Raw genomic sequence first — 27,268 nt, forward strand, 5'->3', positions numbered from 1 at the left:
ACACAATAAACAACTGCTGCTGCAGAAAATTCAGCATTCAGAATTTTAAAATTCTGATATGACGAGCGCGTCCGGAGTGTGCCAAAACCCCAAGGTAGACTCCTGGATCACATGTATCCGAGTCCGGGTGTGAAAGCTATGCCAAACACCTCCGTTTCGACCCAAAAACGCAGCATAAACTGCCAAAAGAAGGCTGAAAAATGCAGCTCCTCAACCGTAGCTCGAATGAAGTTTTTGATGGCTCGAATGGCTTCGAAAGGGGGGTAAAACAGCATGACCCTTGAAGAAAACGCTCTCAAAAAGCTGAATTTGCCGATGCCGAAGTCGAAACCCTGTTTGCACTCTTGAAAGTGCGCGCGCGCGGACGCGATTTCGGGAATGAAACTGGCTCTCCGCTGTCGTCGTGACTGTGCACACATGCGCTCCCTCCGCACCTACGCTCTAATACCAATTGAAGGGGATCGGGGAGCACCACAGACGGAGAGTGAGAGAGAGAGAGAAGAAGACACACACACGATGTGGGTGGGGAGACTGTGAAGTGGCAGCTCCCCCTATACAGTATACTCACTATAAGTATAGGGTAACAGTGGGCGGGCGCCCATGACCTGGGCGACCGGTCAAGGCACATAGGCCTTAACCCCAACAATGGGAATGTTCAATACATGCCTATGAGGCCACACGGACAACCCATGTACAGATATCCGCCTAATATGGCCCAAGCTCAAAAACCATCGATGGGTATGGAAAGACCTCAATCTGTGTTGGGTCAACAACCTCCGTATCCAGGACATAATGCAGGCCTATAAAGTACATGCATCCAGAGGGAGTCATAGATGAACAAGCACTAGTGCCTGTTACACCCTATGCTGAGCCTAGTCCATCTACAATAATGGTAGAAGGAAACTGGTATAATTCACATCCACCACAAATGGAAGAACCTATGACTTATGCTCCACCAGAGCTCGCACCAGTGTATTATGTAGCTAATCAAGGTGTCATACATCCTATGGTAAGACCCATGATTAGGCCAAGAATAGGAAACTGTCATAATTGTGGTGCAGATGATCATTGGAAGAATAAATGCGCAGAGCCTGACAAAAACAGCAAGCCGATTGAAGCTTATTGCATACAATGTTGCAAAAAGGGAGGACATTTTCCACAAGATTGTCCTGAAAATCCTTTAAATAAGGGTAAAACAGTAGTAAACGTAGTCCAAGTGATACCTAGTAGCTCGTCTAAGAATGAACCGCTTGTTCCAATCAAGGTAATCACTAGAGCTCAGGCTAAGAAAAAGAAACATAACTCCTATAATGATTCGGAGAATACAAAAATTTTCTCTCAAAAGACCAAAAGAAGCAAAAGCAAAAAGGTATGAGATGAGAAAACAACAGGCTGAAATCAAGGAGAAAGCAAAAAAGCTATTCCAGGAAAAGGTGAAAGAAATTGGAAGCGAAGTCAAAGAAACAATCGTAAATTTTGGAGGATCAATTTTGGTTGATAAAATTTTTAGCCTATTAATGCGGCCTTGGAAGCTTACCAAGCAGGACTTACAGAAGGCCAAAACATGGAAAACAAATGGGAAAACTATTCTTCTCCAGACATGGATGCAGCTAATCTTGAAGCTTATCAAAATTTGGTAAGAATCACGCAAGAGATGCTGGAAAAACAAAAACCCAAGCTCGAAAGTATGGTAAAACCTAAAGAGCTTGTGTTAAAAGACAATCAAGAAAAATATGAAGTGGTGGTAGAACCCCATTGTGAAACAAAAGAGGTAGAATATCCGCATCAATTTCATGTAGTCAAAGATCAGGATCTTAACGGAGAAGTTATTTGGGAGTGCCGTGGATGCACACTTATCAAGCCACACCAAACTGGCAGGACAATACCTTACATCTTAGACAAGAGGGCCAATCTTTCGCCACACCCTTTGTAAAAATAGACCATGTATGGGAACCTCTACCATCACCACATGCACCAGTTCAGTGATATATCCAACCATGGTCAAGAAAACATGGGTTAAAAAATCCATCATAAAAACCAATCTGAAGAAATTATGGATACCCAAACGACAAAGCAATACAAAGTTATTCTACATTGCCTCCACAGAAATCCGACCTCACCGCCCACGGCTTTTGTCGGACAACCTAGGCCAATCAAACGTCAACCTTGAGAACCAAAAGATGTCAAGTGGGTATGGAAACCAAAACAAAATCTCTCACACAATGTCTCTTCTAAGGAATCAACAACCAAGCGATTTCAGTGGCAACCAAAACAAAGCCCTCAATCAAAACAACTAGTAGCATCACAACTTCTGCAGGTCACCGTCAAACACAGAGCACGTCTTCTACAATTACTACTGTTCGGATCACGCAGCCTCAATGTGACCTCGCCACCGATAGCCACTGAACATATTGTCACACCTCTCTTGCACAGCATTTTGTTTCTCCATGCATATCCTCCATCAGCATCATAGAGCCACACTATACGACTATGCATAGACACATACTTTGTTCCCATGCACTCTAGCACATATTCGTCTAGAACGACTCACTCTAGAAAGGGGAGAAAATGTAGCAAGATATCATTTGTATATATTATTTCATTTTATTTCTTTTCTTTTCTTTTCCTTTCTTTTTCTTTTTCTTTAAAACAAGCTTTTCAGAGCCTTATAAACTCCTAGTCGGCATAATCATGAGCCATACCAACACCATCTAATACCAAGTTAAGAATATGTATGTATGAGAGGTTACACTAATTTTGGCTAATTTCTGGCCAACTAATAATAATTGTAAATAATTTTCTTTTACAAAAAAGCAAAAAAGACAGATAATCAACAAAAATTGATATGTCAAGTTAGGAAAGTCGGAATAGACTTTTGAAAGCAAACAAATATGAAAAGATTCGACACGAGATGGATTTTGAGCCAAATTCTAAAGGATCAAAACTGCAGATCGAACGTCATTTGTCAACCAAAAATTAGAATGAAGAACGGTTCAAACTGCAAGTGGTATGAACAACAGGATATGATCAATGGAGGTAAGTATGAATGGGGCATTCCGGGTAGACTAGAAACATATAGTCAAATGGGGATACACAAGCTCATTTGCATTCAGAGAGAGAGAGAGAGAGAGAGAGAGAGAGAGAGAGAGAGAGAGAGAGAGAGAGAGAGAGAGAGAGAGAGAGAGAGAGAGAGAGAGAGACATAGGGTTTTTGGATTTGTTTGTGCCCGCTGCGACCACCTTGGTAGCTCTTATTACACCGGGCTCGACAGGTATGATCATTAACCTTACAAGAACATATGTGCATACCCCATACTGCAACAACATTGCCAAAACAACTAACAGGGCCAATGGGGGAGCTCAAAACTCATCAAAAACCAAAACCTTTCATCAGTAGACTCCAAGTAGCTGGCAAAATCAGGGAGGACAAAAACATCAGCAAAAGGTGGTGGAACATGAATCGCGATCCATGTTTCTCAAACCCTAAAATCAAGAACTTTTGTACAGAAGCATCCACAAGTGACCAGGAACAAGTGACCAGGAACAACCTCCCCTAGCTGGAATTGCAAAATGCTTCCCCACATGGATCGCGATCCATGTTCCTTTGCCAAAATCAAGGCAAGAGTGGCTCACTAGCTGGAAAATGCAAAAATATGACTGATGCTGCAAAAATAATCACAAAAATTTCTCTTAAGGTCATCAAACCCTCTTGGTTTGCTCCCTTCAGTCTGCAAATGGTCTTTTGTCCATTTTCAGAGGGAAAACGGTAGGATTTCAGCAAAGACTCAGGGAAAGGACAAATGGTAGGATGCCAACAAGATTAGGGCTAAAATCAGAGTGCTTGAGGAGTTTTCAAATTGTTGCTTAAGCTAGTCGGGAGACTTCACACACTCCTCAAAGTCTATCAACAAGGAAATGTAACTTAAGGATGTTTGTAGGATCAAAACCAAGCAAAAGATTACTTGCAAAGTGGTGAATTTTGTCAGAATCAATTTGTCTCCTCAAATGGATTCAAATTCTGATGGAATTTGACAGGGAGCCAGGCAAAGCTGTGAACTATAGGCACAAAACATTGCGAATCGAGGAAATGACAGATATCAGGCAAAGCATGTGTCCAAAAATGGTTCCAAGAAATAGATATGGTCAAGACAGGAAAAACATGTCCATAAACTAGAAATGGGGAAAACTAAGGAAAAACAAGTCCAAATCTGAAAAGATTTCACCAGTGTACTAGGAAGACCTATAGGAACATAGGTGCAAAGAAACTGTATCAAAATTCCTCCCAACATGGATCGTGATCCATGTACGTTTTTGCCCAATCAAAGAAAAATCCATGCCATCTGATCCAATATGCTCATAAAATCCAAGCCATGAAGTTTCAAGGCATTTGAATTCCAAAATCCACTTCAAAATGCCAAAATTCTCTAAGTCTGCAAAAGATTTTCAAAAATTAGCCCAAGTGTCAAACCAATGATCCAAATCTCCAAAATTTTTGGACCAAGGCACCATCTAGATGAACCCTACCAGATGGTATCATCAGAATTTCAATCTCTTGTCCAACATGGATCGCGATCCATGTACCTCAAACCCTAAATCTAGAGAAAATTGCACAGTAGCATCTCCATATGCCCAAGAACAACTTCCCCTAGTTGGAATTTCAAAATTCCTCCCAACATGGATCGCGATCCATGTACCTTTTTACTAGAATTCATATGTTACATTATGCCCTTGTTCCTATAGTAGTCCTAGATGCACTGGTGAAATTTGGTCAAATTTGGAGTAGTTTTGACAAAGTTATGCTCATTTTTCATTTTATGGTCAAAATTTGCAACTTTTTGGCAGTTCTGATCAATGGCTAAAACCTGCTTTCAATGATCAAATTGATCGCAGGATCCCTCGAAGGAAAGCACAAAGGGAGTGGAATGTTGCACCTTACGAGATAACAGATATCTCCTCAAATGAGAAGGCTCATATCACCGAATAGGTACTCAAAGCAATTCCGGCTAACATATTCATTGGAAGATTTCAAGCACCTTCCCACTATAAGAAGTATACTAATCAAGATAGGAAAATCGTGCTGCAAAAACCAAAACATGATCCCAAAGAACCAGGAACTTCATATGATGGGCCTGAAAAAGCCAAATGCATCAACTTGGCAGAACCAGGCGAGGAGCCTAAACCGGCATACATCGCCATGGACCTTACACGAAGAAGTAACTTCTAGTCGATACGCTCAGACAATACAAAGATGTCTTTGCATTGTCATTCAAAGATCTAAAGGGGATAGATCTTGAGATTTTTCAGCATACGAAGAGTGATGCCAGACCACGCAGACAACGTCCTTACATGTACAATGAGACTTCGCCAAGAAAATTAAGGAAGAGATAAACAAAATGAACGATGCTGAGTTTATCTATGAGTTTGAACACACAGATTGGGTGTCCCCTATAGTAGTCGTGCCCAAAAAGAACGACAAACTGAGTGTATGTGTAAACCTCAAATAGGTAAATGCAGCCACCATCAGGGATAACTATCCACTACCAATAACAGATCATGTTATTGAGAGGGTAGCAGGGAAAGAGGCCTATAGTTTCTGGATGGGTTCTCAGGCTACAATCAATTGACAATTAAAGCGGAAGATTAGCATAAAACAACTTTTTCAACAGAGTGGAGCATATTTGCCTACAGGGTAATGCTTTTCGGCCTGACCAATTCCCCTGCTACATTTCAAACACTAATGAGTCACGCATTCAAGGAATATCTAAGACAATTTTTGGAGATTTACATGGATGATATTTTTGTTCATTCTCATCAAAGAAGTGACCACATCACTCATCTAGGAAAAGTCTTTGAAAAGTGCAAAACATATCGTATTTTCTTAAACTCGAGAAAATGCGTCTTTATGGTAAGACAAGGTAAAATTTTGGGCCACATTGTGTCCAAAAACAGAATTTTCACTGATCAAGAGAAGGTACACATAATTGCTGCACTACTGAGACCAATGAAGATGAAAGAAGTGCAAGCATTTATGGGGCATTGTGGGTACTACAGGCGTTTCATATATATGTATGATGTAATAGCTAAGCCATTGTACGCCCTCATTTCTAACTTCGAATGGATGGAAGAAATCGAGCAGTCTTTCCAAAAACTAAAGCAGTAATTAATTTCTGCTCCAATTTTGCAAGGCCCTGACTGGAGCAAAATCTTTCATGTTCATGCAGCTTATGACATCGGATGCATATTAGCCCAGCTAGGAGAGAAGAAAATGGATTTCCCCATTTGCTACTGTAGTCGGCAACTAAACAACTCAGAGAAAAATTATACCACTACGGAAAGAGAAGGTCTAGGTATGATATATGCTGTCAAAAAATTTAGTCCCTACCTTCTTGCAAACTAGTTCGTTTTCTTCATGGATCACCAGGCACTGCTATATCTAGTAAACAAACCTTGCAACACTGGAAGAATTGTTCACTGGTTTATACTATTGCTTGAGTTTGACTTCACGATAGTCGTTAAAAAGGGGACTACACACACACGAGCAGATCATCTTTCACGACTGTTTCATGGAGAAGCACCTGAGGGGTAGATGATGATCTTCCCAACTCGTGTCTGTTTAACATCGAAATGGTCCCAAGATGGAGCGAAGAGGTCATTCCTCTACTCACAATCGGGTCATTACAGATTGAAAGACAACCATCAAGTATACATCAAACACAAAATCTCCAGCTTTTAGTAGGACGACTGTACAAACACGGTAAGGATAGATTATTGAGACTATGTGTACAGCCCGAAGATACCACCTACTACCTCAAACAGGCTCATATACAAAATACAAGATTTCACAATGGAAAAACATAGATAGACCAATATGTAAAGAGATTGGGAGTCTACTGGCCAAACATGGAACACATTGTTCATACCTATGTAAAATCATGTGATAGTTTTACAAAACAACCTCCAATGGAACATGCCACCATGTTTTGAGTAGTACAAGCACCCAAATGGAGTACTCACATAGTGGAGTATTTTAAAAACAAGACCTTCCCAGAGGGATGGGGAGAGGCAAGAATGAAAACTGTAGAAGAAGAGGCCAAACATGATTTTCTCATTGCCAACCAGCTGTATAGGCAAGGAAAGGACAATCAACTACTGCTCTGTGCTACAGAAAGCGAATATTACTCTATCTTAGATCAAGCACACTCAGGACAGCCAGGGGGACATTTCTATGTTGATAAAATGGCAAAGATCGTGCTACACTCAGGCATATGGTGTCCAATCTTGTTTATGGATGCAGAGACCTATGTCAAACGATGTGATGAATGTCAACGCACAAAAACACCCCTACGGAGAGATGAAATGCCATTAAGGCCCATGATGGAGGTACGTGCTTTTTCCAAATGGGGCACTGACTTATTGGTCCCATCATACCTTCGGGATACAGATCGCACGCACAATATATCATAGTAGCAACAAACTACATGACAAAATGGGCAGAAGCAAAGGCAACCCAAAAAAAGATGGCACGAACTATAGCTCAGTTTATTTTTGGACACATCATTACGAGATATGGTCTCCCATAGAAATAGTGAGCGATAGGGGAACACACTTTTTAAACGAAGTCATTGAAAGCTTCCTTGATGAATTCATGGTGGCTCATCACAAATCAGTACCCTATCATCCACAAGCTAACGAGCAAGCAGAGAGTACCAACAAAATCTTATGAACCGTACTCACCAAAATAGTCAATGACTCACGAATGATTAGGATCAAAAGCTACACACAGCATTATGGGCTTATAGAGTAGCTTTTAAAACTTCCATCGGCACGACTGCCTTTAACCTGGTATTTGGGATTAATGCAATCCTACCATTGGAATTCTTAATCAAAACCCTACGAGTGGCAACACAATTAGGATGGACAGGCCATGAGCTATCGGAGAGACTAGACACCCAGGAACAATTAGATGAAACCCGACTTAGAGCAATAACTAGGATATATGCTCAGAAAAAAAACAAATGAAGGCTTCCATGATCAACACGTGATTGGAAAGGAGCTCCAAAAAGGGGATTATGTTTTAATGTATACCCTCAAAAAACACTCCAAAAAACTCAAAAAGCGGGGGATGGGGCCTTTTGTAATACATGATATATCACAAAGTGGCGCCATCAAGCTTGCAACATTAGCATGTGAGGAGATGCCTAATTGGACGAGTGGCTACAGATTAAAGAAATATCTTCTTTCGCTGACACCAGAAGAACTTGCAACAATACATGCAGCAGCTCAATGTAGAAGTCAAGCACATGACATTTGAGAACAGCCACAGCAGGAAGCCAAAATCAGAATATTAAATCGCAAGGAGCAAGCAAAGTTTCAGAGAAAATCACAACAGAACGATACGATCGATACTACTCCAATAGCATCCATACAAATGACAGCTACATGGTTAGGAGGAATGGATCTACGCATTAATTTACAACTTGTTGATGGCGCCACCGAGCAAGCATTAGTGGACACTGGGGCCAGAGCTAATGTTGTTAACTATTCGACTTTAAGAAAAATCATGCAGGAACCTCTAATGCCAAACACGATGGGGTTCAAAGTAGCAAACAAAAGCACTATGGACAGTCAAGGCTACATAAATTTACCAATCACTATTGATGTCCCAAAATGGATTATCCGCATCAATTTCATGTCGTCGATCAGGATCTTAACGAAGCAATTATTTTGGGAGTGTCGTGGATGCGCACTTATCAAGCCACACCAAACTGGCAAGACAATATCTTACAGCTCAAACAAGAGGACTCTTTGCCACGCCCTTTGTACAAACAGACCATCTATGGGAACCTCTACCAACACCACCGGCACCAGTTCGGCGAATATCCCCAATTGTGGTCAAGAAAATATGGGTTAAAAAATCCATCATGCAAACCAATCCTAAGCAATTGTGGATAGCAAAATGACAACAAAATTCAAGTCCAACTACATTGCCTCCACAGAAACCTGACCTCGCCAAATTGCCTACGGCTTTTGTTAGACAACCCAAGCCAATGAAACAGACAGAAGTCAAGTGGGTATGGAAACCAAAACCACCTCGCTCACACGATACCTCTTCTAGAGAATCCACAAGCAAGCAATTTCAGTGGCAACCAAAACAAGGCCAACAAGCAAAACAACCAGCAGCATCACAACTTATGCAAGGTCACCGTCAAACACAGGGCGCGTCTTCTCCAATTAGTACTGTTTGGACCACGCAGCTTCAATGTGACCTCACCACCAGCAACCACTGAACATATTTTTTAACACCTCTCTCTTGCACAGCATTTTGTTTCCCCATGCATATCCTCCATCTGCATCATAGAGCCACACTATACGACTATACATAGACACATGCTTTGTTCTCATGCACTCCAACACATGTTCGTCTAAGACGACTAACTCTAGGAAGGGGGGGAAATGCGGCAGGATTATCATTTTTATATATTATTATTATCATATTAATTCTTTTCTTTTCCTTTCCTTTAAAAACAAGTTTTTCAAAGCCTTATAAACTCTTAGCTGCATAATCATGAGCCATACCGTCACCATCCAATACCAGGATAAGAGTATGTATGTAGGGGAGGTTACACTAATTTTGGCTAATTTTTGGCCGACTAATAGTAATTGTAAATAATTGATTATCTGTCATTTTTTTGCTTTTACAAAAAAGAAAAAAAATGACAGATAATCAACAAAAATTGATAAGCCGAGCCAGGAAAGTCGAAATTGACTTTTGAAAGCAAATGCCGAAACTTCAAAGCAAGGACTTTGAACATGGAAAATATGGAAAGATTCAACACAAGATGGATTTTGAGCCAACTTCTAAAGGATCAAAACTACAGATCGAACGCCATTTGTCAACCGAATGTCAGAATGATGAACGGTTTGAACCGCACGCGATATAAACAACAAGACATGACCAATGGAGGTAAGCATAAACGGGGCATTCCGGGTAGACTAGGAACATATAGTCAAATAGGGCAACATAAGGTCATTTGCATTCAGAGAGAGAGAGAGTCATAGGAGCATAGAGTTTTTGGATTTGTTTCTGCCCGCTGCGACCACCTCGGTAGATCTTACTACACCAGATTTGACAGGTATGATCATTAACCTTGCAAGAACATGCGTGTATGCCCCATACTACATCAACATTTCCAAAACAACAGATCAGAGCAGTACAAAGTCACAAAATCGACAAATTAATAGGGCCAATGGGGAATTCCAAAACTCATCAAAAACCAAAAATCTTTCACCAGTAGACCCAAATAGCTGGCAGAATCAGGCAAGACAAAAACAACAACAAAAAATGTTGGAACATGGATCGCGATCCATGTTCCTCAAACCCTAAAATCAGAGAAAATTGTACAAGAGCACCCATAGATGGCCAGGAACAAACTCGTATAACTAGATTTTCAAAATGCATCCCAACATGGATCGCGATCCATATTCCTTTTTGCCAAAATAAGGGCAGGAGTCACTCACTAGCTAGGGAATGCAAAAATATTACTGGTGCTACAAAAATAATCACACAAATTGCTCTTAAGATCATCAAATCCTCTTGGTTTACTACCTTCAGTCTGCAAATGGTCTTTTGGCTATTTTTTCAAGGAGCAAAGGGCAGGATTCTAGTAAAAACTCAGGGAGAGGACAAGTGGTGGGATGCCAACAGAACTTATGAAGAAGGACTAAAAGCAGAGTTCTTGACAAGTTTTCAAATTGCTACTTAAGCCAATTGGGAGACCACACTCTCCTCGGAGCCTATCCACAAGGAAATGTAACTTAAGGATCCCTCTTTGGATCAAAACCAAGCAAAGGATTACTTGCAAAATGGTGAAAATTGCCGGAATCAATGTGTCTCCTCAAAAGGGTTCAAATTTTGGTGGAATTTGACAAGGAGCCAGGCAAAGTTGTGAACTACAGACCTAAAGCATCGGGAATTAAGACAATGATAGATATCAAGCAGAACATGTGCCCAAAAATGGTTGCAAGAAACAAATATAGTCAAAATTTCACCCGTGTAATAGGAAGACCTATGGGAACATATGTGCAAAGAAACTGTATCTAAATTCTGCCCAACATGGATTGCAATCCATGTACCTTTTTGTACAATCAAAGAAAAAACCATGCCATCTGATCCAGTATGTTCAAGAAAGCCAGGCCATGGAGTTTCAAGTCATTTGAATCCCAAAATCCACTTCAAAATGCCAAAAATCTCTAAGTCTGCAAAAGATTTTTAAATTTTAGCCCAAGTGTCAAACCAATGATCCAAATCCAAAAAAATTGGACCAAGGCATCATCTAGATGAACCCTTCCAGATGGTATCATCAGATTTCCAAAATGTTACCCAACATGGATTGCGATCCATGTACCTCCAACTCTAAAAACTAGAGAAAATTGCACAGTAGCATCTCCATATGCCCAGGAACAACTTCCCCTAGTTAGAATTTCAAAATTCTTCCCAACATGGATCGTGATCCATGTTCCATTTTGCCAAAATTCAACTATTACATTACATCATTCTGCCTATAGTAATCCTAGTTGCACTGGTGAAACTTGGTCAAATTTGGGGTAGTTTTGACAAAGTTATGCTCATTTTTTGTTTTATAGTCAAGTTTACCCTTTTTGACAGTTCTGATCAATGGCTAAAACCTATTTTCAATGCTAAAATTGATTGCAGGATGCCTCGAAGGAAAGCACAAAGGGAGTGGAATGCTGCACCCTATGAAATAATCGATATCTCCTCAATTGAGAAAGCTCACATCATCGGACCGGTACTTGAAGCAATTCTAGCTAACGTCTTCATGGGAAGGTTTCAAGCCGCAGATGGAGAAATAGTAAAGGCCACTATCTTTCTTCTAGAAAAGTGGACGTTGCACCAAAAGACAGAAGTGTTAGCAGGGGGCAGATGCCTACAGTTAGACACAGTTTCCTATGATTACCCCCCTGGGGAACTGATTTCAGGCGAGCTCATGAGCTCATAGGTTCAATAGAGTACAATGGGGAAGCCACTCTGACTGACAAAGATTGGGTAGTAGTTAAGGTAAAGATCACAACAGAAATAATTAATGAAGCCCTCCACTTGCAAGGGATTCACAATCTATTACAAAAGACAAAGGCAATAGATAATGACAAAGCTTTCCTGAAACAAAGAGGTCACAAGCTAACGTATCAAGATTTGATATACTCAGAAACTAAATTGCCATTGCGTCATATATCGCAACACTTCAAAGTGCAGAAACCACCCAGATATACAGAACCATTGTTGCACATGGTAGTGGTAATGGCAATGGTCTTGCCAGAAACAAGAGTGGTCATCTGTGATTTTGGAAATTACCTCCTCGACAACATTGTTGAAGAAAATCTAAAGGGGAGCCAAAAAAGCAAGGCCTACATGAATGTTGGAACAATACTGACAAGGATTGCCTATCAGGCGCTGGGGATGATTGATGATCTACCACCCGCCGAAGCGCAAATAGATCTCATCCATAGGTCTAAAAGAGCAATAAGACCTATGGGGCCGGACCTTCCACCAGGCCAAAGCCATAAGTTAAGCAGACGAGGCAAAGCTCAACCTTAAAAGATTCTGACAGCAAAAAGATAGAGTCAGATGCTTGGAGTAGCCAGTAAGCTAGATCCCAACAAAGAGACGCTGTCAGGACAATGGTAGGACCAATCTAGGCCAAGGGCCAGGACGGACATGCAGTCAAGGGGGTCCCTATATTTAGAAGGCCAAGGGCCTATATAGGGCATGGCTGGGTGGTGATGAGCATGTTCAATTCCCCTACCCTTTCACTGGTATCAGAGCGAGGTGGAGAGGAGGAAGGAAGGTGGAGCCATGGCGGGGAAAGCATGGTTTTCTTCTCTCTCTCTCTCTCTCTCTCTCTCTCTCTCTCTCTCTCTCTCTCTCTCTCTCTCTCTCTCTCTCTCTCTCTCTCTCTCTCTCTCTCTCTCTCTCTCTCTCTCTCTCTGTCGTTCATGGAGAATCGTCCTCTCTTGCTAGCCATGGAGGGTGTGGCTCTCATGTTTGGAGGCTTTTTGCATGTCTTGCATGGGGAGGAGCAAGGGAGCCGTGGGCATTGTCCCCTGCAGAGCCGAAAGGAGAAGGCCGACAGGGCATGGCGTGGGAAGCATCCCCTACACAGAGGCGGGCAGAGCGCCGAGCAGCAGGAAATCGCATGAAAATGGGCTTGGGATGATCGGGCTGTGATGAGAAACGAATTTCGTTTCTGCGTCATGCACAATCGAGCGCCATAGCTGGACTTCCCTGCATCTTGCTGCTTCGCGCACGCGGCTAAGGAAGCCATCGCCAGTTTGTTCTTTTTCTTTTTTTTTATTTTTTATTTTTTTTTGTTGTTGGGGGTTCACAAGCAGGCACCCCAAGTTGGGCACCCTAACCCTAAGGGCCTTAGCCCACGGCAGCGACCCCTCGCTTGACAAATTGAAATACGCATCATGCCTTGGGGTTTCGTCGCCTCGGCAAACCCGATTTTTCGGTGCTCAACCGCCGATGTACGAGATGCTGAAGACTTTGGCATTGTGTGGTTCACACAAACAAGCCTGAAAGGGGTCGTTGAGTACCATCGACATCCATAAGTGCTTCATATCTGCTGGAGATGGCGATAACGACGTTTCCGATGGCCGGTAAGTACATTACACTTCAAATTGATGTTTCTTATTCATTTTAGTTTTGCAGAAGTTTGCAAACAAAGTTGTTCATCAGTAGTACATGCAAGTACAGGCAAGGCGTAGCGTTTGAACGGTACTGTATGAGTCAAGTACTCGGCAAGGCCGATCATTACCTACAATCCCAATAAGTTGTCAAGTAAGTTGCTCGGGCTTCATTTCTAGCCCGTTGTCTGCTCAAGACATCATTGGAGCAAGGCTCCGTCTACGTAATCATGTCAAGCAGATACAAGGCATATCTATTCCAACTATTTTTCTCCTTTCAGCACATTGTATAACTCGACAAGGTCGATAATTTGTGAATGCTCGACGCGGTTGACTTCTCTTGCTATGCCATTGTACCTCGGCAAGAGTATCTGGTAGCTATGTGCACCAACACTACATGAGTACTTATGTAAAGCAAGGCTTCCCTTTCAATATTTGGCATCAAGAAATAGATCATCTATTACGTCCAATTTTGGTAATCACTACCATGATTTGGATTAAGGCACACGGCTCCGATAGCGATAACCTCTACATAGGTTTCCACGAGGCATGGTTGTCTCCTGGTAGAGGCAACTCGGGCATGGCTTGTGCCTTATCAAGCAACGGTGATTGGCAAGGCCGATCATAAATTCAATTCTCAAAATCAGGCACTCAGAACTAATGAAGTTGAATCCACAGTCACCCATTTCTATTGAACTAGTATCTGGAAAATCATTTCCCAATTTTCTTCTTGCTGGCAACTCATTCAATTCTTCCAGCGGCAAACTTCGTCAGCAAGTGTGCTTAATGAGCTATGAGCTATCAAGACCTCCATAAGTTGTTACGGGAAGCAAGGCTTTCAGTTTAGCATCTTCCATTGAGATTTTCCCATCTGATTTATGCTATGAGCTTATCCTTGGAGGAATTTGTCAGTTTGCCAGCATGTTCTTTCATTACATGCAAAGAGGGTGTATATGATATACACGACAACTCTCTCTCGCGCAGCAGCTATGGCAATGAACCATCTTCCAGCGAGTTTTTCCTTCACAATTTCAAGACCAGGTTAGAAAATTTTAAGTTTTGCTTGTTTTTCCATGCTTCACATTTATTTTGGACAATATTGTATGTTGTGCAAAGCAAAGTGCTTTGACAGTTTTACGTGAAGCCAGCAAGGCACTTTTGTTTTGGCTCTCACGTTTGCGGCCATCACTCTCGGGGAGGGCTTACAATTCTCCATGCAAGGCATGCTAGTAAGTGGATTCAATTCTACCACTTCATGCATTACACTTCGGCTAACACACTCGCAACTCTGTGAAGGATAGACTAAGGATGGATTGTTCAATATGATTGTTGGTTGCTATCAACACACATTGACACTAAAAAGCACAGAAAAATTTTGACTAGATTCATCGGCAAGGTGCCCTATTCAAGTCATTCCCATACAGTCACGACCCATACACGGTCGATGGTCAAGATTTGACTTGTGTTTTCTGTTGCCTCTCTCGATGAGAGCATCATACCGATAGATTCTGGTATGCTTATAGGATAAGCAGCACTTTAGGCATAAGATGTCTCAGAGCACACATTCTGGGCACACACTCTACAAATTTAAGGAAAGTTCCTCAGCCCATCATGCTCTTCTTCTCTCTCTTTTTCTTATTTCTCTCAAGAATAATGAAAAATTTCCAAGAAGCTTTTGAACATGTTTTGTTTGGGAGTTAGCATGAGCCAAGGTGCTCTAACTCTCAGCTAGAAATGGGCCAAGATGCCATTCACATTAGTTTTCATTGGTTTATCGATTGAACACTAATTGTCGTAAGAGCTAGGAGCCACACATGGGCTGGCCAAGAGCCATTGACAGATCTTGGGTAAGACCCAACTATTGGCATTCCTTGGGTGACCGTTCTCAAGATCGAACGGCTCTACTCCGTGGAGTACACATTGACGTTATTTGATAAGGAAGAGTCCTGTCATTATGGATGTTTAGAGTATCATTTTGCACTACATGTTTTCAGTGCGGTGCTTGAGTTGAGTTTTCGATAACCTTAAACTCCCATCAGCTGCTCTCTACCACGGAGTATAGACGCAACAATAGGTTGCGAGCGCATGGCTGTCCATAAGAGCTAGCCATTTAACTTGTGTGGATATCCGGCTCCCTCTATAGCACTGCAGATTGCCTATGGACATACTATTGGGGTAAGACCCGCCGGGTGACTGCTACATCTCCCTATAGGCATTGAGGATCATAGTTTGATCTATCCTAGTTCTACTTTCAAGGAAAGAAGCCACTAATCTACCATGGGGTAGCGGACAAATTCAACTTTTTAAGTTGATTCTCATCATTCTGTACACGGTTAACTAGGTTGGTTACCGTTACCTGCTAGTTGCGCAGTTCTACAATGGTCTTACCAAGGCGTTTGACTACGTAGATTCTAATCCAAGGGCTTGGATTGCAAAGGTAACACCCAGGGTTCCCAGTGCAATGGTGTTTGTTTTTTCAGGAAGGGGACGTGCTCCTCTCCATTTGATTACGGGTAAGTGAACATTACGTTCAAATCTCCACGTACGCATCTATTAATTTGGTGTTATTCCATTTTTAGTAATGCTTGGCTTGGTTTTTCAAGATGAATAAGTACGCTTGAACGTTACAGAGCCATGCCAAGGGCATGTCGGCACAAAGTATTTTGGGCCAAGTGTCCAATCTATCTTTCTGCCTTATGTTGTTACGAACCTACTTGTGGGGTTCGATTTGGCACATGTTGTCACATGGGATACAACATAGTCTAGGAACTCAAGGAGTTCGGTTTAGCCAGTGTGGAGCAGTAAATGAGGGTCCCTCTCACTCTTGTCGCAGAGTGTTTAGAGTTACCTCCACACGCAAGTACATCTTGTACTTGACGGATGTTCTTCTTTATACATCCTCACATGAGACATAATCCACATGTGGAGAATATGAGTCTCTGGACTAACACTGGTGCCATTATTTCAATTATGTGTCATCACAAAGTCCAACTAGGTGTTGGTCAAATCTATTTTCTAGACCATTTTCAGCACGACATATCAGGAGCAATTTTAGTGGCCAAACAAGTTGTCGGATACTTAGAATGACTTGTTCAGCTACAAGTATTGCTAAACAAACTTCCAGATGGTTGTTTATACATATAGCAAGGCTATAAATTGTTAATGAAAAAGTTTCATTGTTTGTATCTAGAAGTGATCAATGTTTCACCGTCTATTGTGATTCAGATGTTTTAGTAAGGCTTGCAAAAGATTGCAAACTGAAAGTAATTAGTTTCTTTTCAGAACTATTTACATTCCTTCTTAATGTGTGCTAGGCGCATCACATTTGCCATAAATATTGGCAAGGATCACCATGGAAATACAGGTTCGGATCTGTTTTTTGCTAAATGCATGCACACTAGGTATTATGGGCCTTAGTGTTTAGCAAAGCCTAATTTGGAACGGCATGCATATTCCTCAGGTTGTTGCTTATGAAGCATTTTGCACTCTATGTGCACTATCTCTATGCGATTACTTTTGAGTTCACTAATCACCAATAGAGGTCATGGCTCGGTTTGGGTGTTTGTGGATTTCTCAAGTTAACCACGATGGTTATTCCAAACATTGTTGATTCCTCAACAATGTTATACGCTATTGTGATTCCCCGTTTACCAGTCGTTTGGGAAGACTGTCTGTAAACCGTGGGGGAAACACACCTCAGTACTGTCAGTATCCAAGGGGATTGACATATTACAAAGTGTAATCTTGGGCTACAGGATATGCAAAGTGCGTGCATTAGCACCAATTAATCAAATTCATAAGCATTTATTGCTCTTTTTGGAGTTTACTTACTATCAGTTAACGCATGTTACGACTAGGTAGTCTCTTCATGTATAACTCAGGTTCTCAACCTTGAACACTCATTAGGGTGGGGTTATTTACTGATGATGAAAATTGGGACCAAGTCAAGGACTTAAAATTGGCTGATGAGTTATGTCAGCAAGTTACTTTCATGGAAAGTGACAAGAGGTACTCTTTTTGGTACACCTGTGTTGTGATAAACTCGTTTACCATGCTCATGAGCGTTCTAAATGGAGTCTACACAGTATGTTTGGATAGGAACCGGTACCATCAGATGGTTACAGATGGACAACAATGTAGAAAATCAAGATGTTACTCTTGGTTTCATTGAACCTCCTATTGAACCGCATTCCGCTCAAATGAACCATTGGATCCATGTGGGATGTTACAATAGAAAACATTAGGGTTCTTATGAAGATACCATCACTGGTGTTTTCGCGGACGAAAACGCTTCTCCAATGGGGGAGTAATGTCAGGACAATGGTAGGACCAGTCCGGGCCAAGGGCAAGGACGGACATGCAGTCAAGGGGGTCCCTATATTTAGAAGGCCAAGGGCCTATATAGGGCATGGCTGGGTGGTGATGAGCATGTTCAGTTCCCCTGCCCTTTCAGACGGTCCTTTGAAGTACCAGTCTTCAGAGGAGGAGCACGATAGTCAGTACACTCTAGGATATACATGACTGAGAAAAAAACCATGCATGTGGCAGAAGCTATTCCTATTACTCATTCTAGGAGGACAATGGAAGAAGCACAGGCGTTGAGGGAAAGGCTCCGCCAACAAAATCACGAAGAAAAAAGAACCCAAGGAACAGAGGCTGATGATGAAAAAGAGGAGGAGGAAGAAGAAAACATTCCACTGCTACACAGGCAAATAGCTGCTCTGGAAAGGATCAAGCAGAAGAAAAGACAGGAAGCAGAGAAAAATGGTGAGATTGTCAGTGCCATGCAGCAACGAATCCATAACAAACTCAAGCGAAAAATGGAGCAAAGGAAAAAAGAAGAAGCAAAGAAGCCACACGTCAATGATCTCGAATCATCTGACGACTCTATTCGAAGTAAAGAAAAGGAAGACAACTCTCAAGGGGAGGAACAATAAGACATGCAGGACCAGCATAGTCACGAGTTTGGCTCTCCCACGGACACTGGGGCACCTCCAGAGACTGTGATAAAAGAGACAAAAAAAAGTTGACTTGCCAAAACAAGGAGAGGAGAAGAGGCAGTCCGAACTAAACGCAGATCAAGAAACAGAGGCAGCACAACCAAAGCCCTCCACAACTTTTGCAGCTCTAGGAGATCAAAAACTGAAGGAAAAGAAAACTAATGAGGCTGAAAAATCAGATTAGGGCCAAAAAAGCCAGCAGAGGCCAAAATCGCCTCGATTACAAGCTATAATAGAGGAAGGAGCGGAAATAATCTAGTCATTTGATATTGATGCTCACTTAGAGCAGATCAAGCTCCAGTTTCAATGTCAAAGGCAAACATCTTTAGCAAAATTGACCTCAAATCAGGGTATCACCAAGTCAAAATGTTTGACCATGACGTCTACAAAGCTACTTTCAGAACACAAATGGGACATTATGAATTTCTTGTCGTGTCATTTGGTCTAAAAAATGCACCAGCCACATTCACACATATGATGAACATAATTTTCATTGACAATCAAAATTTTGTGATTGTATTCTTTGATGAAATTCTTGTATTCAATAAATCAAAACAAGAACATAAAGAGCACTTACCACGTGTCTTTGATCTACTTGAACACAACCACTTGTATTTGAATCCTGAAAAGATTTCATTTATCCAATCTGAAATTAAATATTTGGGACACATTGTATTGGGAACGGAATACATGTAGACCCCAAGAAAATTGAAGCCATTCAATCATGGCGTAGACCCAAAAATTTGCATGAACTTCGTTCTTTTATTGGTCTATGCAGTTATTATAGGAAGTTTGTACGTAAGTTTGCTTAAAAATCTCATTACCTCACTCTTTTGTTAAAGAAAAAATCTTCTTTATATGGTTTAATTTGTAAGAAAGTTCTTTTAATGCACTCAAGGATACTTCGATAAATGCACCAATATTGCAATTGCTTGATTTTGATAGACTATTCTTTGTCATAGTCACTAATGTTAGTGGAAAAGGTATCGGCGCAGTCCTTATGCAAGATAACTATCCTTGCATTTGAAAGTCGTAAATTAAAACATCTGAGGCAAAATTTAGTACATATGACAAAGAGTTGACTGTTGTTGTACATGCTTTGAAAATTTGGAAACTTTATTTAATGGGTTCTGATTTAATCATCAAAACTCATCAACAAAGTATCAAGTATTTACTGTCTCAACCCTTAATAGATGATAGACATATTAAGTGGGTTGCCTTTATTCAAAGTTTTCAACCCAACATTCATATCAGCCTAGTAAGGAAAATGTTGTAGCTGATGCTTTGAGTCGAAGACCCTCTCTTAATAATCTATCCACCATTACGGGTACTTCATTTGATTCAATTAATACGTGACACTTATGCACTAGATGATGATTTCAAAACCACAGGGCTGCATATGATTGAGAATTATGTGTACACATTTTTGGAATACACTATTCAAAAAAGCTTTCTTGATTCAAAAAGAAATTGTGTGTAACTAAACCTTTTTGTACATTTATCATTGAAGAGTTACACAAACCACCCTTTGCTGGATATAGAGGATTTGTTGCTACTTTTCAAAACTTATGTTGTGATTTCTATTGACCTACTATGAAAACTGATGTTAAACTGTATGTTTCAACTTGTTTGATTTGTTAAAAAATTAAAGCAGCAACATGTAAGAAATTGGGACTATTACACCCTCTCCCTATTCCTGAAAAACCTTGGGAACATATTTCAGTGAATTTTGTTACTAGATTTCCACTCATTGTTCACAAGCATGATATGATTTGGACTATAATTGACCACTTTTCTAAACAAGTATACGTCATTCCTTGTAAGAAAACACTCACAGAACATCAAGTTGCACTTCTATCTCTTAAAGCTGTCTTTCCACATCATGGTTTGCCTAATCTCTAATCAAGATTCAAAATTTTGTAGTGCTTTTTGGACTACTATTTTTAACAATCTTGGAACTACAGTTGATTTTACTTCTACATTCCATCTTGAGTTTAATGATTAAACCGAAGTCACTAATCGCACTATTATTGACTTGTTGCTCAAATCTTATGTTTCTTCTCAACCCAAGAAATGGGATGATTACCTGCATACTCTACAATTTGCATACAACAACACCACTCACACTGCCACAGGTAAATCTCCATTTGAAATTGTGTATGGTCATTCTCTGCTTACTCCTGCTTCACGTCTTTCTAATGTTGTGCCTACCGCTGATGAGTTTACTGTAATTTTCATGATATATATACAAGTGTGCATTCTGCCATTAAACACTCACAAGAACTTTACACTAAACATGCTAACAAGCACCGCAAGGCGCACCAATTTAAGGAAGGTGATTACGTTATGCGTTGCATTGAAAAACGAAGGATCAAAAGTGTTGATACTAATGTTTTTGTTAAACTTGCTCCTCGTTTTACGACCCATTCAAAATTTTTGTTGTGATCAATGAATGTTTCATTTTCTTTAGACTTACCTTCACATTGGCACATTCACAATGCATTCCACATTAGTCTTTTAAGACCTTTTAGAGGACCCTACCTACACATCACATTTGTGAGGATCCACCTTCACTTGTGGACCAAGAAGAACAACTCATCCGTGCATAAATAGTTGATCACGAGACCACCACCACACGCACTGACATGGTTTATAACCGCTATCTTTTATCAATAAGCCACTATGGTTGCTTTGTAAATAGGACAGTGAGAACTCACCCTAAGAGGGTCATGCAATAAGTAATGTGTTCACTCAACTAAAGAAAGTGGAACTAAAGTCTAAAAGAGGGGCCCTCCAATTTTTAGCACCAACAATAATATCAAATATCAAATACCAAACTCCACAAGAGGTGTTGTAGAGTTTGGGGCTTCAATCTTTAGGCCTTTCTTATGTAGATGCCCTAAATTTTCCCGTCCCTCTCTCTTATGCTATGTTGTGTTACTTTGTGTACTCCATGATTATGTATACATCTCTTACAATCCCTCTTAAACTCTCTTACACTCTTTCCTTGTCAATCTAATTTTTATTTTTATTTTGTGTGTGATTTCATAGTCTAGGTGTGTATGTGTGTACTTGGCAAATTGGAAGAGATTGTGAAAGGTTGACAAGCAGGCGTGCAAGCAAGATTGCAAATTGGAAGCAACTATTCTCCCCATATCCCTTCCAACAACACCATCAGCGCATAATCATGCTTTTGAGAGCTCATGATTTTATTGTTAGTTTGGCCATGCCAAAGAGAGCATAACGAAGTACTCAAGCACCTCAGCGTGCAATTGATATACTCCTTTTCCCTTCTACAACTGACGTTCTACATCGTCACTCAACCGATGTTCTGTATCTCTCGACTCTCAACACCGCTTCTGAAGAATCCAGTAAGAAGTCTCTCTCTCTCTCTCTCTCTCTCTCTCTCTCTCTCTCTCTCTCTCTCTCTCTCTCTCTCTCTCTCTCTCTCTCTCAATTTGTTATCTGGTTTACTAAATCGTTGACTCCGAGTGGGAAAAGGGATTGAACTGCAAAGTATGAGTGGAAAAAGGGGGTTCAAATATTTTCTTTAATGATCTTTACCTACACACTAAACTTAGAACCTTATTTTGGTTGATGCGAAGCAAGCGCATCTCTTCAAATACAATCACATATGCTTGCATCTTGAAGGCATGTGGCAATTTGGAAGACGTTGAGATGCGCAAAAGATTTCATGAGACATTCCTAGTGAAGGGTTGTCGAAAAAAAATGTTATGCTTGGCACTGCCTCGGTCGACATATATGTCTGGAATTTCGAGGGCATCTCTTCAAATGCAATCACATATGCTTGCACCTTGAAGGCATGTGGCAATTTGAAAAACACTGAGATGGGCAAAATATTTCATGATAACATTCCTAGTCAATGGTTGTCGAAAAAAAAACGTTATGCTTGGCACTACCTTGGTCGACATGTATGTCCAAAATTTTGTCTCTTGAAATGCATTGTTTGCGGGATATGCGCAAGAAGGACTGGGCCACAAAGCTATGGCTACTTGCTTTAGGATGCAAAACGAGGGCACTTTGTGCACTATGTAGGACTCCAATATGAGCAACAAGGATATTTTTAGACAAGAGCTGTGTGCTTGACACTGCCCTGATCAACATGTATGCCAGATGTGGTGTGCTTGAGGAGCTTTCTATCTGGAATTTTGTCTCTTGGAACGGGATATGCTCAGCAACGGTGGGTCCAGAAAGCTCTGGGCTATTTTTAGCAAATGTGAAGCGCGAGAACATTTCTCCAGATGCAATCACCTATGCTTGCATCTTGAAGGCATCTGGTGCTATGCAAAACGCCAATATAGGAAACATCCTTTGTTGATGGGAGCATCTCCTCATTGTCGATTATTCAACAAACCTATGCTAGTGATGTGCGTTGTGTCCCTCCCGGTCTCTCGCTGGTCTTGGATCTATTTAATCATTGGATGGAAGAACATTGTGATCTGTCTTTGGGCGTGTCTCTCGATGTGTGAACCTCTCTCTCTCTCTCTCTCTCTCTCTCTCTCTCTCTCTCTCTCTCTCTCTCTCTCTCTCTCTCTCTCTCTCTAGCCCTGCTCGACATTGCTCAATCTCCAATAGGTAGAGGCCAAGAAATCTTTGATCCTAGTATCGTATAACTCTAGATAGAGGCCAAGTTTTTATGCTAGCTGTGTCAGAGAGACAACAGGCAGAGCTTCACTATGAGATAGGTGGCCACTTTCATTGCCTCATTAGTGAAGGTTTTAAAAAGCAAAGCTATGCGAGATGTGTCCGAGAGACAATAGGCAGAGCTTCAATATAGATGCCTCAATATTGGCCAATCTCAATCTCCAAATAATGTGATGATGTTTGAATTTTGTCTACTAGTACATCATAATCTATGGGACAATTGAGTGTCCATGTAGGCAAGCCTAGATAAGAACCATCCTCTATGAGCTAGAGAAAATTCTTTGAGCTCCTATATAGGTTATACTCATGTCCTCTGCATATCCAACTGAAACAAATTGTGTCATAGAAGTCTAGTGACCTCCCTCCGTTTGTGTGAGAGAAAGAGGGTGCATCTAGAGAATATTGAAGTGGGGGAGGATATCCATAGAGAAACCATGTAGCTCAAACCAGGTTGCCATCTGTCCATATGAACATGATATATCTCCCTATGCTATCAAGTTCCAAGAGGACTCCAGAACAACCAAGCATAACAATCTCATGGGCGAAGCTGATTGTAACACAAATGGCTTGCATAGAGAAGCTAGCCAACATTGTGGGCAATCAACTGCATTTCAAAGTGATGGTGATCGAGCGGCCCACATCTGCCAACCCTCGAACTCTAGTACCACGTATGTCAAAAGAGAGCATGTGGCATATGGTGACCATGTTATGCACATATGAAAATTGATGGAGCTGAATGAGGGGGAGGGGGGGTGTCCAAAGTTGGAGATAAACCCTGATGATGTCGTAGCTCTGTCATACTCATCCGGGACGACGGGTTACAGAAGGGGGTGATGTTGCTGCACCGGGTTTTGTGATGAGCATCGTGTAGTAGATGGATGGTGATAATCCCAATATGTGGTTTTGGAAGGAGGATGTAGTGCTTGACATGATATAGACCATTATCCTAGAACCAAATTGACGACAAGCTGCCTCACATAAAGAACTCAGGCTGCATTAATATTAGCCTATCGCTATGTTTAAACAATATAGTGTAGAGGCAAAATAACAAAATGAGGTGTCTCCCACCTCGATATTCCTAGCCTGCTAATTGAGTCATTTTTCCTTTATATGCACGATGTATGGTCGAGAGTCAAGCTTTGCCACATTCATATCTCTTTAAGCTTAAATACATCCTGCATCTTTTGTATTTTTCTTAACGCATGTTTTGTGTCTGATAGAGAGGATATATATTCACAACAATGGATGTTTTAATTGTACAAGCACGACTCCAACTCGACAACACTCCAAGGTCCATTATCTGCATCCAATCTCCCATGTCTATGTGTTTGCGTGGCACAACAGATAAATGCTACGGGGCACGGCATGGCTTTCATTTCTTATAATTTTTGGAGAGACCACAGTGCCAACTCTCCACCTTACTGTTGTATGGTACTTTTGCATGACGTGCATTGTATATTTAGCATTTTCATTTTGCACCTAACTACATGACCAAATGTTTAACTATTCACATTACTTTTATGTAGCTTCATTCAAACATTGTCCTCCGGCTTGCACAATTAGACGACACCCGTATACGATCATCAAGTCGGTAGTGCAATTCAAATATTTAGTGCGTTGATACTTTTTGTATTTTTTGAATTTGTCAATGCTTCGTTAAGATTAGTTTAGCCACATGTTTTTCTCACTAGTACATGCTCAATCTCTATCAGTGAATCTATATATCAAATAAACACACTTCTTTTCTCACACTTCAAAAATTCAACTTATGTATTACAGTACTCAATACACTTTGTATATGTTTACTTTATTCCTAGGTGGTTGATGTGAGTGTGCGTGTGTCCTTGTTCCACATCTCTACACTAAAATCTACTAGGGTAAAGGGGCCAACTTAAGGCCACCCAAGCGAGGTGGCGAATTTCTCTCTATCTCATGCACTGTTTTCAGCTTGGGACAGCGCGTTGGAGAGCTCAGCACGAGAACGGTTAGGCAGAGAAGCCGCATCACGAATGGCAAGGCACGTAGTTCACAGGACCTCAAAGGATATTTCACATATTACACAAAAGGTAGTGAAAAAGGGGCCAATGAGGTGCCAAATCAGAGCCATTTATGCGTCACGTCAACATGAACGCGCGATCTGACGGCCACGATCCCATATTGCGTTGCACTAACCAGCCCAACACTGGCCTCGTTGTGCACACCGCTGGAGAAAATCCATATTATTAATAGCAGTCAACGAGTCCTAGTGCAGGGCTGGTTTTTTACTGGCCCCTTTACCCGAAACATATTGTCTCTGACTTGCAATACTAAACCGCATCGACCAATTTCTATAGCAAAGGTCGTCGAGTCGTCCGATACGCACTTCAATATTTCATATATATATATATATATATATATATATATATATATATATATATATATATATATATATATTATATATATATATATACATATATATAAGCCTCCGTGTCAACCCACTTGTATATGCCAAGAAGGTTGTTGTAGTGCTTGTGATATCAATATAAGGAGCTGCTCTTGTATAATGCAAGTGGCACGCTCATTCTGGCCTGATCCCGTGTACACTACATTGGTGGAGTTGACACAGGGTAGTTCTCCTTCTATCTTGTAGGTGCCCAAATGAGGCAACGAGGCACCAACCATATTAGCAACCTCTTTCTCGTACATCAGCAAAGATAACTGATGGCGAGGTCTTGTTGACGTTCTTGGCTACTAGAATAGTGTGTCGACACCGGCTTCTTCAAGAACATTGCTCTCTATAGCAAGGTGTTTGCAAGGTGGCCAAGCCAGGTCGGACAACGACACTGTTAATTGAAGTAGGTCGAACACCTTCAGGGACTATTGCGACGCCCCTGTTTCAGTTTATGCTAGAAGGTCATGTGATGCAGCTTGCCGCTCAAGGGCATTCCAGATCAATTATGATGTGACCATCACTGGCCTAAACCATCAGCTTGTGCAACATTGTCTTTCACTCAAGTCCAACATTAATTTCGCAGGCTCCGTTGTTAACCTCTCTGGTCGCCCGAGCCTATGCATGAGCCTATGCATGAGCTTGATGAATGCCCAGGCTACTATTGGCTCATTAGACCATGCTGTTTATGCGGTTGATGTCATGTCTGCCCGATTCAGTAAAGCTTTGTTTGGCGGCAACCAAGGCCACATCAAATGGGTCGCCTGCATTCCACATCCATGCCAGGTCCAATTTGACGCAATCCTGGATGTGTTGCCATCTTCAGGCCTAATCATGGAGGAGAAGATAGCTACTCAGCATCAAGAGATTCAAAGGCTCTTGACAGAGAACCCACAGAGAATCAGAGGCTGGTTGCAACTCATGTGGCCCTCCGACAGGAGTTGGCTGCGACATAGCAAGAAGTATAGCACCTGCAACAAGGTTTGAGAAATATATAGGGGGAGAAGGAAGCGTAGCTTCGTGGCCTTGCTGAGAAGTCTTCAAGAATGGAACAAGAACTTCGGCCTTTGGAACTATTGAAGTTGGATTTGCAAAGAGCCCAGGCAGATGCTCAGGAATTTTGCTAAATCCTACAATGCAAGTAAGCACATGCAAGTCATGTCACTACATCCGAATGCTTAGGAGACAAAGATGATGGCAGTGGTGATGAAGAAGGCCACTTGGCATGCATGCATACAAGTTTATTTTAGAGATAGGAGTTGCTGCAGCTTTGTTGCAGAGGTGCCCGGTCTTTTCGCTTTCATAGTGGTGATGCAGAGTCTCAACCCCATAACGTATCCTTTTCTATTTTATGTGTTTATTAGTCAAAGTCTCTTTTCATTTAAGTCCTGGTGACCAATCCCCATCATCACACCAAACCCCTTATGGAAATGAATGTATGTCGCAAAAATGTCGTGCCCAATCCTCAGTTT

General features: G+C 41.3%; 1 pseudogene; it reads left to right on the top strand.

Annotated features, from left to right (window-relative positions):
• Window positions 1-22,826: 22,826 nt before the first annotated feature.
• Window positions 22,827-26,783, top strand: LOC147432390 (uncharacterized; annotated as a pseudogene).
• Window positions 26,784-27,268: the final 485 nt, after the last annotated feature.

Source organism: Adiantum capillus-veneris, chromosome 20 (genome assembly GCF_014529385.1).
Source record: "Adiantum capillus-veneris isolate H3 chromosome 20, ASM1452938v2, whole genome shotgun sequence".
NCBI lineage: Eukaryota > Viridiplantae > Streptophyta > Polypodiopsida > Polypodiales > Pteridaceae > Adiantum > Adiantum capillus-veneris.